The sequence below is a fragment of the Rhinatrema bivittatum genome, chromosome 4 (assembly GCF_901001135.1).
Source record: "Rhinatrema bivittatum chromosome 4, aRhiBiv1.1, whole genome shotgun sequence".
Classification (NCBI taxonomy): Eukaryota; Metazoa; Chordata; class Amphibia; order Gymnophiona; family Rhinatrematidae; genus Rhinatrema; species Rhinatrema bivittatum.
Genome location: NC_042618.1, coordinates 178,172,325 through 178,184,620, shown reverse-complemented (window position 1 = coordinate 178,184,620; position 12,296 = coordinate 178,172,325).

The window sequence follows — 12,296 nt, the reverse complement described above, 5'->3', positions numbered from 1 at the left end:
AGCTACTTAAAAGATATTTTTATGAAGCATTGCAGTTTTGAATCTGGGAAAGAGATTCAGTTTTCACACTGTTTTTATGTACCTGAGATGAAAAACAATCTTGCAGATGGGGAAGGTGCACTAGATATTCTAGCTATGTCTGAAAGTTTAGACCTTACTGGATCTCTTCAAGATTCATAAGATATAATTTCCACTAGGGCAATATTGGTAATTTCCTGTACTCTGGAGTCAGACAAGGAGTTAATTTTGAGAAGCTTTTTCAGAAATAACAATTGGATGTTTTGTGGTCAGAAGGTATTAATATTTCCTGATGCAAGGAAGACCCAGTTGACAAAAAGAGTTTTTTTACAACTTAAGTCAAAACTAATCTCTCTTTTTTTTTTTTTTTAATTTTCTCTTTATTAAATTTTTCAAATGTTACAAAATTAGTAAACATTCAAAGAAAATTAGTGACATACAGTTCAGTTATATCAACCACTTAACATAATAAGAAATAAAGTACTACTGTCTCACTATTATTTAACCCTCAATAAGCCGGGGAGATCCTCACATGAGACGTCTTATATTAGAAAATTAATATTATTATTTACCACCTCAAACAATAAGAAAGCATTAGGTTGGAGACGGATAATATTACATTATATTGAACAATTTTACCTTTAAGTGGGGTTTACACAGGTGCTACTTCTGAGACATCCTCTGGCAAGGCATTAATTCTATCTTTTAAAACATTTTTTAACTGCTGTGGTTGAAAGAAAATATAAGAAATATCTTGAAATTTTATGAGACATTTAAAGGGAAACTTTAAAAAAAATTGGGCTCCCATTTGGATCACCCGCTCTCTTAATTCAAGAAACTGTTTCCTCCTGGTCTGTGTCTCCTTTACATAATCTGGGAAAATTAATACTTTCAATCCACAAAATAATTCCGATTTATTTCAAAAATATTGCCTAAGGACCCAGTCCCTATCGGAATCTGGTAAAAAAGTAATTATTAATGTTGCTAGCTGAGCTTCTTCCTCCATTGATGACTCCAAGATCGCTGATATATTCAAAGGAGATAATTGTTGCATTTCATTGCCTTCCATTTGAACCATTTTCCTTATAGGGAGATAGTAAGTTTTAGATAATGGGGGAAGGGCTTTTTGAGGTATTTTCAAAGCCTCTAAGGCAAACTTTGTCCACATTTCTGTTGGTGTTACCATTTTTTGGGGGGAAATTGATCAGTCTCAAATTTTTACTTCTTTGATGATTTTCCATAATTTCTAATTTCCTCAATATATACAAATTATCTTTAATCATGCCTTGATTTAACTTTTTCATTTCCCCCCTTTCAGATTTCAATTCTGTTACTTCCCTTTTGTTATCTGTAATTTTTTCTTTTCTTTTTTGCAATTGTAATTCAGTCTGTCCAATTTTTCTCACAATAGGTTGAAATTGTGCAATCATATTGTTGTTCATTGCTTCGATTGCCATCCATATTGATTCAAGAGAGAAAGTTTCTGGCCTTACCAGTGTTGTTAATTCAGGACATAGATCCTGCAAATCTTCCTCTCTCAATTCAGCCACTTGCCATGAAGGTATCTCGTCGAACGCCTGCTTCTCTCCTCCATCGGGTTTTCTACCCTCGGACCCAACGGCCTCTGGAAGCATCGACCTCCTGGAGCTGTCTCCAGCTCCGGTTCTCGGCATTTCCTCCCTCTCAGTATACCCCGGAAGAGATTCCTGGTGTTCGAGGGTAGCTGTCTGACTTGCCGCGGGGTTTCTGGGGGCTGTTCTATTATCCGGGGAGAGAGATAGTAATGAGTCAAGGAGGATGCCAGCTATGCCCGTGTCTCCATGGCATTCCCCCAGTGACTCCTCACCCGGTAAATCCGCTCCTCTGAGGAGGTGATCGCCAATCGGCCCCCGTATCGCTCCAGCTGGAGACTCTAAATTCAGCCTTTCTCTGGCCCTTCTTTTGCGTCCAGAGTGGGGCATGGGGAAATATCTCAGGCGAAAAAGTAATCGAAATGGGAGAGCGAGACAATTCACGTCCTCACTCTAATGCGCCACCTTGGATCTCTCCTCCAAAACTACTCTCACTGGATGTGATCTGTTTTCTTAAATTTCTCTTAAATGCTATTAGCCGCTGTCCTGGGGGAAGCGCGCATCAGCAGCCGGCCGGCGCATGGAGATTACTTCTGCTCCCGGGGAGCAGTAAGTATTAAAAATTAGGAATAGGTAGGGTTAGGTTAGGAGCTGGGGATGAGAAGGAAAGAGGTAGGGTTAGGGATAGGAAAGTTCCCTCCTAGTCTGGAGGCTTGATTGCATCGCCACGCGTATTTTGCTAAAATCCTCTCCCCTGCATGCACAAGTCGTGGGCCGCCCGCACATGCGCGTGTGGATTTTAAAATCCAGAGCATGTGCATGCAGCCATTGGATTTTATAACATGCGTGCGCTGGAGCACGCATGTTATAAAATTGGTGCACATGGACACGTGCGCGCAGTTCTTAAAATCGAGCCATTAGTGTGGGAGTCGGGTTAATGCATTAGTTTTGTACATATCATTTGGATGGCTGTTTTCTGCACAAGTATATTTAATAATTTCATTGTTCCCCCTAAACGTGGAATTGGGTTAATATTGTATAATATATTTACTTTGTATGTGAACCTTTGTTTTCTATATGTCCAAGATTAATAGAATGTTTTTTTTCTTTTTTCTTCTTTCTGTATTGACTAAATTCTAATAAAAAGAGTGTTTAAAAAAAAGGGGGGGGGGGGGCGCCTCACCTCTGAGAAAAGAATCTGTGGCCCCAAAAGAACAACATTTCTGGATCATTTTTAAGTTCGTCAATGAAAGGTAACACAACCTGCAAAGAATCCGTTGCAGTCAGTTTCTGCAAGATGAAAATGGAGTCGCATATTTACTTTCTCTAAGGCAAATTTTAAAAGCCCTAGGTGTGCCGAAGCCAGGAGATATGCGAGTATCTTGGGTCAGTGCACGCCCCGCAGATTTTAAGAAGCGTTCAAGTACAAGGCGTATCTTCTGGTCTGCTCACAAATAGGAAAGGCAAAAATGGGGTTGGGAATGGGTGGGATATGAGCAGGACATGGGCGGTCTGCGTATGTAACATGAAGTGCGTTCATAAGTACTTATGCGCACAAGTGCGTGCCGGGGTCCCCTACAGCGCAACTTTACTTCTGAAACAAAAAATACAAAGCTAATTAGCGAGGTTTTAAGGATTGAGGCTAAAAGGGTAAAAGGGAGGCATGTTAACTAGGGGGGTTAAGAAGTCAATCCTTTACGTGGGTGAACTAGGAACGGACTAGGGAAACCGGTAATTGCATTAACACACCCCTATCTAATAAAATCCAGCCACAAATGTGGTAGAGGCGGTATTTGTGCACACATGCATGCGTCCATATAAAATTGTGCGCACATGTATGCCCACACAGCCGATTTTTATATCAACATAAACACGCGTTTGTTGTAAAATGGTCGCGTCTCTGGGCGTGAGCCAGCATAAGCACGTACGTGTATGCCCACAAATGTTTTTAAAGTTACTGTCCCCATGTCCCTGATGTGATGTCATGAATAAGAGGACGATAGTGCCAATGAATCACTTTATGCTATTTTGATGCTACTGACCTCTCCTTTTCAGGACGGAGTTTGTCCTCCTATTCAAGTAAATATTGTGCCTTCTTGCTTTGTACTCCTAAAACTCTTTATTCCAAAGGATATTCCTGGGAGAAGAGATTTTAGAAACATAGAAATGTGATGGCAGAAAAACACTATATGACCTGTTTAGTCTGTCCATCCACACCAACTAATTCAGTTTTACAGTCCGTTCCACTCCCTCAGCGAATACCTGTGTTATCCCAATTTTTCTTGAATTCAGATTATGTTCTTGCTTCCACCACCTCGAAGGGAAGGCTTTTCCATGCATCCACTACCTTCTCTGTAAAGAAATATTTCCTAAATTGATTCCCGAGTCTACTCCCTTTCACCCTCATCCTTTGACCCCCTCATTCTAGAGCCTCCTTTCCTTTGAAAGAGACCCACCTCCTGTGCACAGAAATCTTAGAGGTATTCAAATGCCTCTATCCTGTCTCCACTATCTTGCCTTTCATCCAGATCTTTAAGTCTGTCCCCATAGGTTTTAGAATGAAGATCACTGATCATTTTAGTAGCCGACCTCTGGACTGATTTCAACCGGTTTATCTCCTTTTGATGGTGCAGTCTCCAGAATTGCACACATTATTTCAAATAAGGTCTCACCTTGGACCTATACAGGCACAATATCACCTTTCTTTTTCTGCTAATTGTTCCTCTCCCTATGCACCCAAGCATCTTTCTGGCTTTTTTTGTCATCTCATCCAACTATTTGGCCACCTTAAGATCATCAGATACAGTAACCACCAGACTGTGCTCTTCTTTTATGCTTAGAAGAATTTTACCCCCATATTATAACTCTGCATTTTTTTTTAGCATTAAATCTTAGCTGCCAGACCCTAGACCATTCCTTGAACTTCACTAGATCCCTCCTCATGTTTTCCACACTTCCCTTATTATCTATCCTGTTGTACTTTGGTATCATCAGTAAAAAGTCAAATCTTTCTTGATAATCCTTCCACAATGTCTCTCACAAAAATGTTGAAAAGAATCAGTCCAAGGACTAATTCCTGTGGCACACTACTAGTAGCATCCCTCTTCTTGGAGTGAACTCTATTTACAATTAACTTTTGTCACCTCCCACTCAATCAGTCTCTAATCTATTCAGTCACTCTAAGGCACATACCAAGGATGCTCAATTTACTATGTGGAACTGTGTCAAAACTTTATTAAAATCCAAATACATTCCCTCATGTCCTCTCCCCTAATCCAATTTTTGGCCACCCAATCAAAAAAATTGATCATATTTGTCTGACAAGACCTACCTCTGGTAAAACCATGCTGCCTCAGATTTTGCAATCCATTGGATTCCAGAAACAGCGCTATCCTCTGTTTTAGCAGCAATTCCATTAATTTGCTCACCACAAAGGTCTGACTATCTGGCCTGTAGTTGTCAGCTTCCTCTTACTTCCACTTTTGTGAATAGGAACCAATATGCCTCTCTCCAATGCTCTGAAACTGCTCCTGACTCTAAGGATGCATTAAAAAAGTCAGCCAGTGGAGCTGCCAGAACGTGTCTAAATTCCCTTAATACACTCACATGAATCATATCTGAACTTATTGCTTTATCGACTTTAAGTTTAGTTAGCTGCTCACGAATACACTGTTCTGAAAATCGATTGAGGTTTACATCACTTCCAACCTTATTTGTGTTCTTTTTATGTGTTCCTGCTCCTGGACCTTCCACAGTGAACACAAAGAAATATTTGTTAAGAAATTTCTTTTTTTCCTTGTCAGCCTTTACATATTCCTTCCCTTCAATTGAGTTTCACAATGCCACTTGTGCACTTCCTCCTATCTCCCTATTGACTGTATTTACTGTTTTTCTTTCATTTGAATCTTTGCATTCCTTACTATTTTCCCCGTCTTCTTTTACCTTTTCCAGATATTGTCACCTGTCTTCCTCTTTCTGCACTCTCTTGTAGTTTATGAACAATAACCTTTTCTCCCTTACCTTTTCAGCTACTTCTTTAGAAAGCTAGTGTGGCCTCTTTTCCTCTTTCCTTTATTTACTTTCCTAACAAAAAGGTTTAATACCCTTATCCTAAGTTTTGCCCACTATTCTTCCACTTCCACTAGATTGTCCCATCAGACCAACAACTCCTTGATGTACTTCCCCATTTTAATAAAGTTAGTTTTCCTGAATCTAGGACCCATGCCTTTGAATAAACCTTCATCTTCTGTACTCTTGATACTGAACCACACCATGCGATGATCACTGGATTCTAGATGATCCACTACACCAGAAACACTGCCCCTGTTGGTGAGCACCAGATCCAGTATCACCCCTTTCCATGTGAGTTCTGTTACTAATTGACAGAACAATTCTCCCTGCAGAGAATCTGGGATCTCCTTGCTTCTAGAAGACACCACAGCATGGATGCTCCTATCAACATCCTGCAGTTTGAAATCACATTCCCTTTTATGGCAATTTATGAATATCTTCTATTAAATATCTAACCATTTGTCTGTGATAGAGGTCTCTATATTACACCAATATAAATAGTAGGGATGTGAATCGTTTTTTAACGATTAAAATTATCGTCCGATAATTTTAATATCGTCTTAAATCGTTATAGAACACGATACAATAGAAATTCTAACGATTTATCGTTAAAAATCGTTAAATCGTGTTAGTGCGCACTAACTCCCGTTAGTGCGCACTAACTGAAAATGATACAAATTGACACTTATTCTGTTCAGTCCTGTTCAGTTCCCAATGTTCATTTACCCAGTGTATTTTCTCTCCCCTTCCTTCAGCCCAACGTACGGAATTTTTTACCCACATACGGTACTCGTTTTATGTTTGTTTATTTCTCACTCTCCCATTAATTTCCCTGTGACGGTCTCCCGGACCGATTTTTAGTATATAATATTCAGCTAGAGTTCTTTGTTATTACATAATATTCAGTTTGCAGTTTGAGTTCATTGTACCAGTTATTTGATACACTTGTTTCTTACACCATTTCTTGTTTTTCACTTGTTTTATGGTACTGCCTTTGTGCGAAGTTGTAGTTTTTTGTAAACCGGGGTGATCTGTATCCCATACAGGAACCTCGGTATATAAAAGTTATAAGTAAGTAAGTAAGTAACTTTCCAGGTCAGTAAAGGTCAGTTAGGAATGAATATGTGTTCCTATTGGCTGGCTGCCCTCTTATCTATTGATGTTAACCAGGTTCCCACTGAGGTGATGGTTGGGGGGATGGGAAATGGAAATGGAAACTCAGGAACACTAACAGAAAATGATACAAATTATTGACACTATCCAGGTCAGTAAAGGTCAGTTAGGAATGAATATGTATTCCTATTGGCTGGCTGCCCTCTTATCTATTGATGTTACCAAGGTTCCAACTGAGGTGATGGTTGGGGGGATGGGAAATGAAAACTGTTGGTAGTTGACAAAAAAAGTAATGTGATCAGTCAATATGACTAGAACCTGTGCCCTATTCCTGATACCAGGGGTGTTGTGATCTTCCTGCACTCAGTGCCCTATCCCTGATACCAGTCTGAGACAGCTCCCTCCCTGCATTACTAGTGAGAGGCTGGCTTCACAGACAGGGGGGAGCTACCTGACCCTCACTCCTGACTTCCCCCATGTCCCAGCTAGTGAATGGTGTGTGGGTGAGGGGAGGGGGGGGGGGAGGATGGTGAAGTCTGAGACAGCTCCCTCCCTGCATTACTAGTGAGAGGCTGGCTTCACAGACAGGGGGGAGCTGCCTGACCCTCACTCCTGACTTCCCCCATGTCCCAGCTAGTGAATGGTGTGTGTTGGTGAGGGGGGGGGGGGGGGGGGAGGATGGTGAAGTCTGAGACAGCTCCCTCCCTGCATTACTAGTGAGAGGCTGGCTTCACAGACAGGGGGGAGATGCCTGACCCTCACTCCTGACTTCCCCCATGTCCCAGCTAGTGAAGGGTGTGTGGGTGAGGGGGGGGGGGGAGGATGGTGAAGTCTGAGACAGCTCCCTCCCTGAATTACTAGTGAGAGGCTGGCTTCACAGACAGGGGGGAGCTGCCTGACCCTCACTCCTGACTTCCCCCATGTCCCAGCTAGTGAATGGTGTGTGGGGTGAGGGGGGGGGGGGAGGATGGTGAAGTCTGAGACAGCTCCCTCCCTGCATTACTAGTGAGAGGCTGGCTTCACAGACAGGGGGGAGCTGCCTGACCCTCACTCCTGACTTCCCCCATGTCCCAGCTAGTGAATGGTGTGTGTTGGTGAGGGGGGGGGGGGAGGATGGTGAAGTCTGAGACAGCTCCCTCCCTGCATTACTAGTGAGAGGCTGGCTTCACAGACAGGGGGGAGATGCCTGACCCTCACTCCTGACTTCCCCCATGTCCCAGCTAGTGAAGGGTGTGTGGGTGAGGGGGGGGGGGGGGGAGGATGGTGAAGTCTGAGACAGCTCCCTCCCTGAATTACTAGTGAGAGGCTGGCTTCACAGACAGGGGGGAGCTGCCTGACCCTCACTCCTGACTTCCCCCATGTCCCAGCTAGTGAATGGTGTGTGGGTGAGGGGGGGGGGGGGAGGATGGTGAAGTCTGAGACAGCTCCCTCCCTGCATTACTAGTGAGAGGCTGGCTTCACAGACAGGGGGGAGCTGCCTGACCCTCACTCCTGACTTCCCCCATGCCCCAGCTAGTGAATGGTGTATGGGTGAGGGGGGGTGGGGGGGGGGAGGATGGTGAAGTCTGAGACAGCTCCCTCCCTGCATTACTAGTGAGAGGCTGGCTTCACAGACAGGGGGGAGCTGCCTGACCCTCACTCCTCCGGGGTATTGTGATCTTCCTGCACACAGTGCCCTATCCCTGATACCAGGGGTGTTGTGATCTTCCTGCATGCAGTGCCCTATCCCTATTAATACCAGGAGTGTTGTGATCTTCCTGCACGCAGTGCCCTATCCCTAATACCAGGGGTTTTGTGATCTTCCTGCACACAGTGCCCTATTCCTGATACCAGGAGTGTTGTGATCTTCCTGCATGCAGTGCCCTATCCCTGATACTGGGATGTGTGCAAGAAGATCCCAACACCCCCGGTATCAGGAATAGGGCACTGTGTGCAGGAAGATCACAACACCCCTGGTATTAGGGATAGGGCACTGTGTGCAGGAAGATCACAACACTCCTGGTATTAATAGGGATAGGGCACTGTGTACATGAAGATCACAACACCCCTGGTGCCAGGGATAGGGCACTGTGTGCAGGAAGATCACAACACCCCTGGTGTCAGGGTTAGGGCACTGTATGCAGGAAGATCACAACACTCCTGGTATTAATAGGGTTAGGGCACTGTGTGCAGGAAGATCACAACACCCCTGGTGCCAGGGTTAGGGCACTGTGTGCAGGAAGATCACAACACTCCTGGTATTAATAGGGATAGGGCACTGTGTGCAGGAAGATCACAACACCCCTGGTGCCAGGGTTAGGGCACTGTGTGCAGGAAGATCACAACACTCCTGGTATTAATAGGGATAGGGCACTGTGTGCAGGAAGATCACAACAACCCTGGTGCCAGGGTTAGGGCACTGTGTGCAGGAAGATCACAACACTCCTGGTATTAATAGGGATAGGGCACTGTGTGCAGGAAGATCACAACACCCCTGGTGCCAGGGTTAGGGCACTGTGTGCAGGAAGATCACAACACTCCTGGTATTAATAGGGATAGGGCACTGTGTGCAGGAAGATCATAACAGCCCTGGTGCCAGGGTTAGGGCACTGTGTGCAGGAAGATCACAACACTCCTGGAATTAATAGGGATAGGGCACTGTGTGCAGGAAGATCACAATACCCCTGGTATCAGGGTTAGGGCACAAGTTCTAGTCACATTGACTGATCACATTACTTGTTTTGTCAAGCTACCAACTGTTTCCATTTCCCATCCCCCATATACTGTCAGTGGGAAGCTTGGTAACATGAATAAATAAGAGGGCAGCCAATAGGAATACATATTCATTCCTAAACTGACCTTAACTGACCTGAAAAGTGTCAAATTGTATCATTTTCAGTTAGTGCGCACTAACTCCCAGTTAGTGCGCACTAATCGGAAAAAACGATTTTTAACGATTTTTTAAGTAAAAAATCGTGCCTAACACGATTTTCTTGCCCTGCCACATGATTTCTATCGTTAAGACGATATGGAAAACGATTCACATCTCTAATAAATAGATATTCCATTCCCTTTTTCCATATTAACCTGTAATCCTCCTCCTTAATTTATAAGCCTGCAATTCTGTTGCTTTAATAATATATTTTATGTATAGTGCCATGCCTCCTCTTCCTTCCTAGTCCTTCCCATGCACTTTGAAATTATAGCATTGATTAGGGATGTGCAGACCAAAGATTTTCTTTTTGTTTCAGTTCATTTCAGTTTTTGGAAGTTTGTGTGCACATTGGGCTGGATTTACACGTGTAGAGTCCCGGGGCTTTAATAAAGGGGTCGGGGGTGGGGCTGGGGTGGGGGCGGGGCCAGAGGCCTCCGACACAGCGGTCAAAGCCAGCAGGCTGCCAGCGCACGCAATCTACGCCTGCCTCTAGGCAGGCGCAAAAGGTGAGATAAGAAATTGGGGGGGGTTAGAGTGGAGCTGGAGGGGGGAAAGGTTAGGGGAAGGGGTGGGAAGATTAGTTAAGGGGGAAGGGAGCGGGGGAAGCCCGCGGTCGTTGGCGCGCACAAGGTGCACTAGTGTGCACTCCCTTGCGCGTGCCGACCCCTGATTTTATAACATGCGCGCGCAAGCTATAAAATCGGGGATACATGTGCGCGTGCTGGGTAGCGCATGCACATGTACACCCGCGTGTAGGACTGAAAATCTACCCCATTTTATTTTCGCATGCACAAAAAATGCTTTGTGGGTGCACATTGGAATTTATGTGCATGACTGCCAAAGAGTGCACAGAGTCTTGTTGCTGCGCACAACTACAAACTGATTCCCCAAACTTCTGAAAACAAATGCAAATGAAAATTTCTGTTCTTTAGGGAAGCACTGATTCAGTTAGTTCCATTTGGAGCAAGAAGAAATAAACTTTTTCATTATGAAAAATGCATTTGTGCATAAGAATGCACATCCTTCATATTGTTCAATTTCATTGAAGGGTCTGATACCTCAACAGATAAACACTGTGAACTGATAATTTGCACTGCTTCACACTTCCTTACACTGTTCAAAGAGTAATCATATAAGAAAAGGGACCTGAGAAAGATATTATAAAAAAAAAAAAAAAGTAAAAATGGGTTGAAAGTTCACAGCTAGAGATTCTGATAACCCATTATACGGGTATCTGCTTGTCATGAGGATTTTGAAGGCTATGATCTGAAGTAATTGAAAACCAAAAAAAAAAAAAAAATCTGGGAAAACCACCAAGTAACAAAGTCCTGGAATTTATTTGATCTCTAAATATGCCCCATTAATATGTTCACCTTTGAATTACTGTACAGTATTTAAGCAGGGGGGCTTTCAGTTAAATGACAAACCCAGTCCACTGGCTAATTTTGAGATTTGGTATTTCTAGGACCTGGGGCTTGAAGTGAGTCAGAATCTCCAGGCACAAACAGTGGCATAAAAGGGGCTGCTCAGTGTGTAGGGTGGACAGCGCTGAATTTATTGACAACTGTGAACGTGCCAGACAACTGCTAAAATAAGGAGGGATGGAAAAAATGCTGCAAGGGACAGAGGGATTTCTTAAGGACTTTACGCACCCTGAACTATGTAGCGCAGATGGTAGTAAACCACCCATGCACACATGCTCACTTCCAGTGAGGAAAGAGATGTGCCAGCAGCTCAGTGACAATCCCATCCCATTTGCTGAACGGGCATGCACTTCTGGAGATGGCTCTGGAAGAGCACAGCAGAATGGGCATATTGCCACCTGCACTGAAACACGGAGCACACCTGCTGTGATCATTTGTCAGGTCAAATCAACGGCAAAGCATAGAGATATAAAACTGGATTAATCCCAAGTCATTTTACAAGAAGCAAAAGCAACAGGTGCAGACGTGCTTTAAAAGTTCTGCGCAGGCTTCCTACTTTTCATGAATGCCTCTACTGTGGTCTCTTTATGCAGCAGCATCCCAGATGGTTTCACCCATCAAATTCAGAAGAAAGTTAAATAAGAACATTTCCCCATTAGAATATAAGAACATGAGAAGTGCCATGCTTGGTCAGACCAAGGGTCCACAGAGCCCAGCATTCTGTCTTCCACCGTGGCCAATCCAAGTTGCAAGTACCCAGAAAATTCATAAGAGTAGATCTGTTTCTTGTTGCTTAGCTTACTCCCAGGGATTAAAGGTGGCTTTCTCCAAGTTTACTTCCTAGTTATAGACTTTTCCTCTGGGAACTTGCCCAAACCCTTCATAAACTCAGCTTTGTTTTTCACAGGGAGCTAGATGGATACATGTGTAGGCAACAGCCTCACTAGTTATTAGTGGCCGGGCCTTGCGTGCTCAACTTACTTCAGCTCGAGAGCTGAAGTAAGTTGTCAAAGGGAAAAAAGGTAGGATGTAAGGGGTGGGGAGGAGAGGGGAAGAGGGAGGGAGTATGGGTAGGGAACTGGGGAAAGCCTGAATGCGTCGCCGCATGGATATTGCAAAAATCCTCCCCCCCTTGCACGGACCACCTGCACACACACACATGTGGATTATAAAATCCGGCATCCG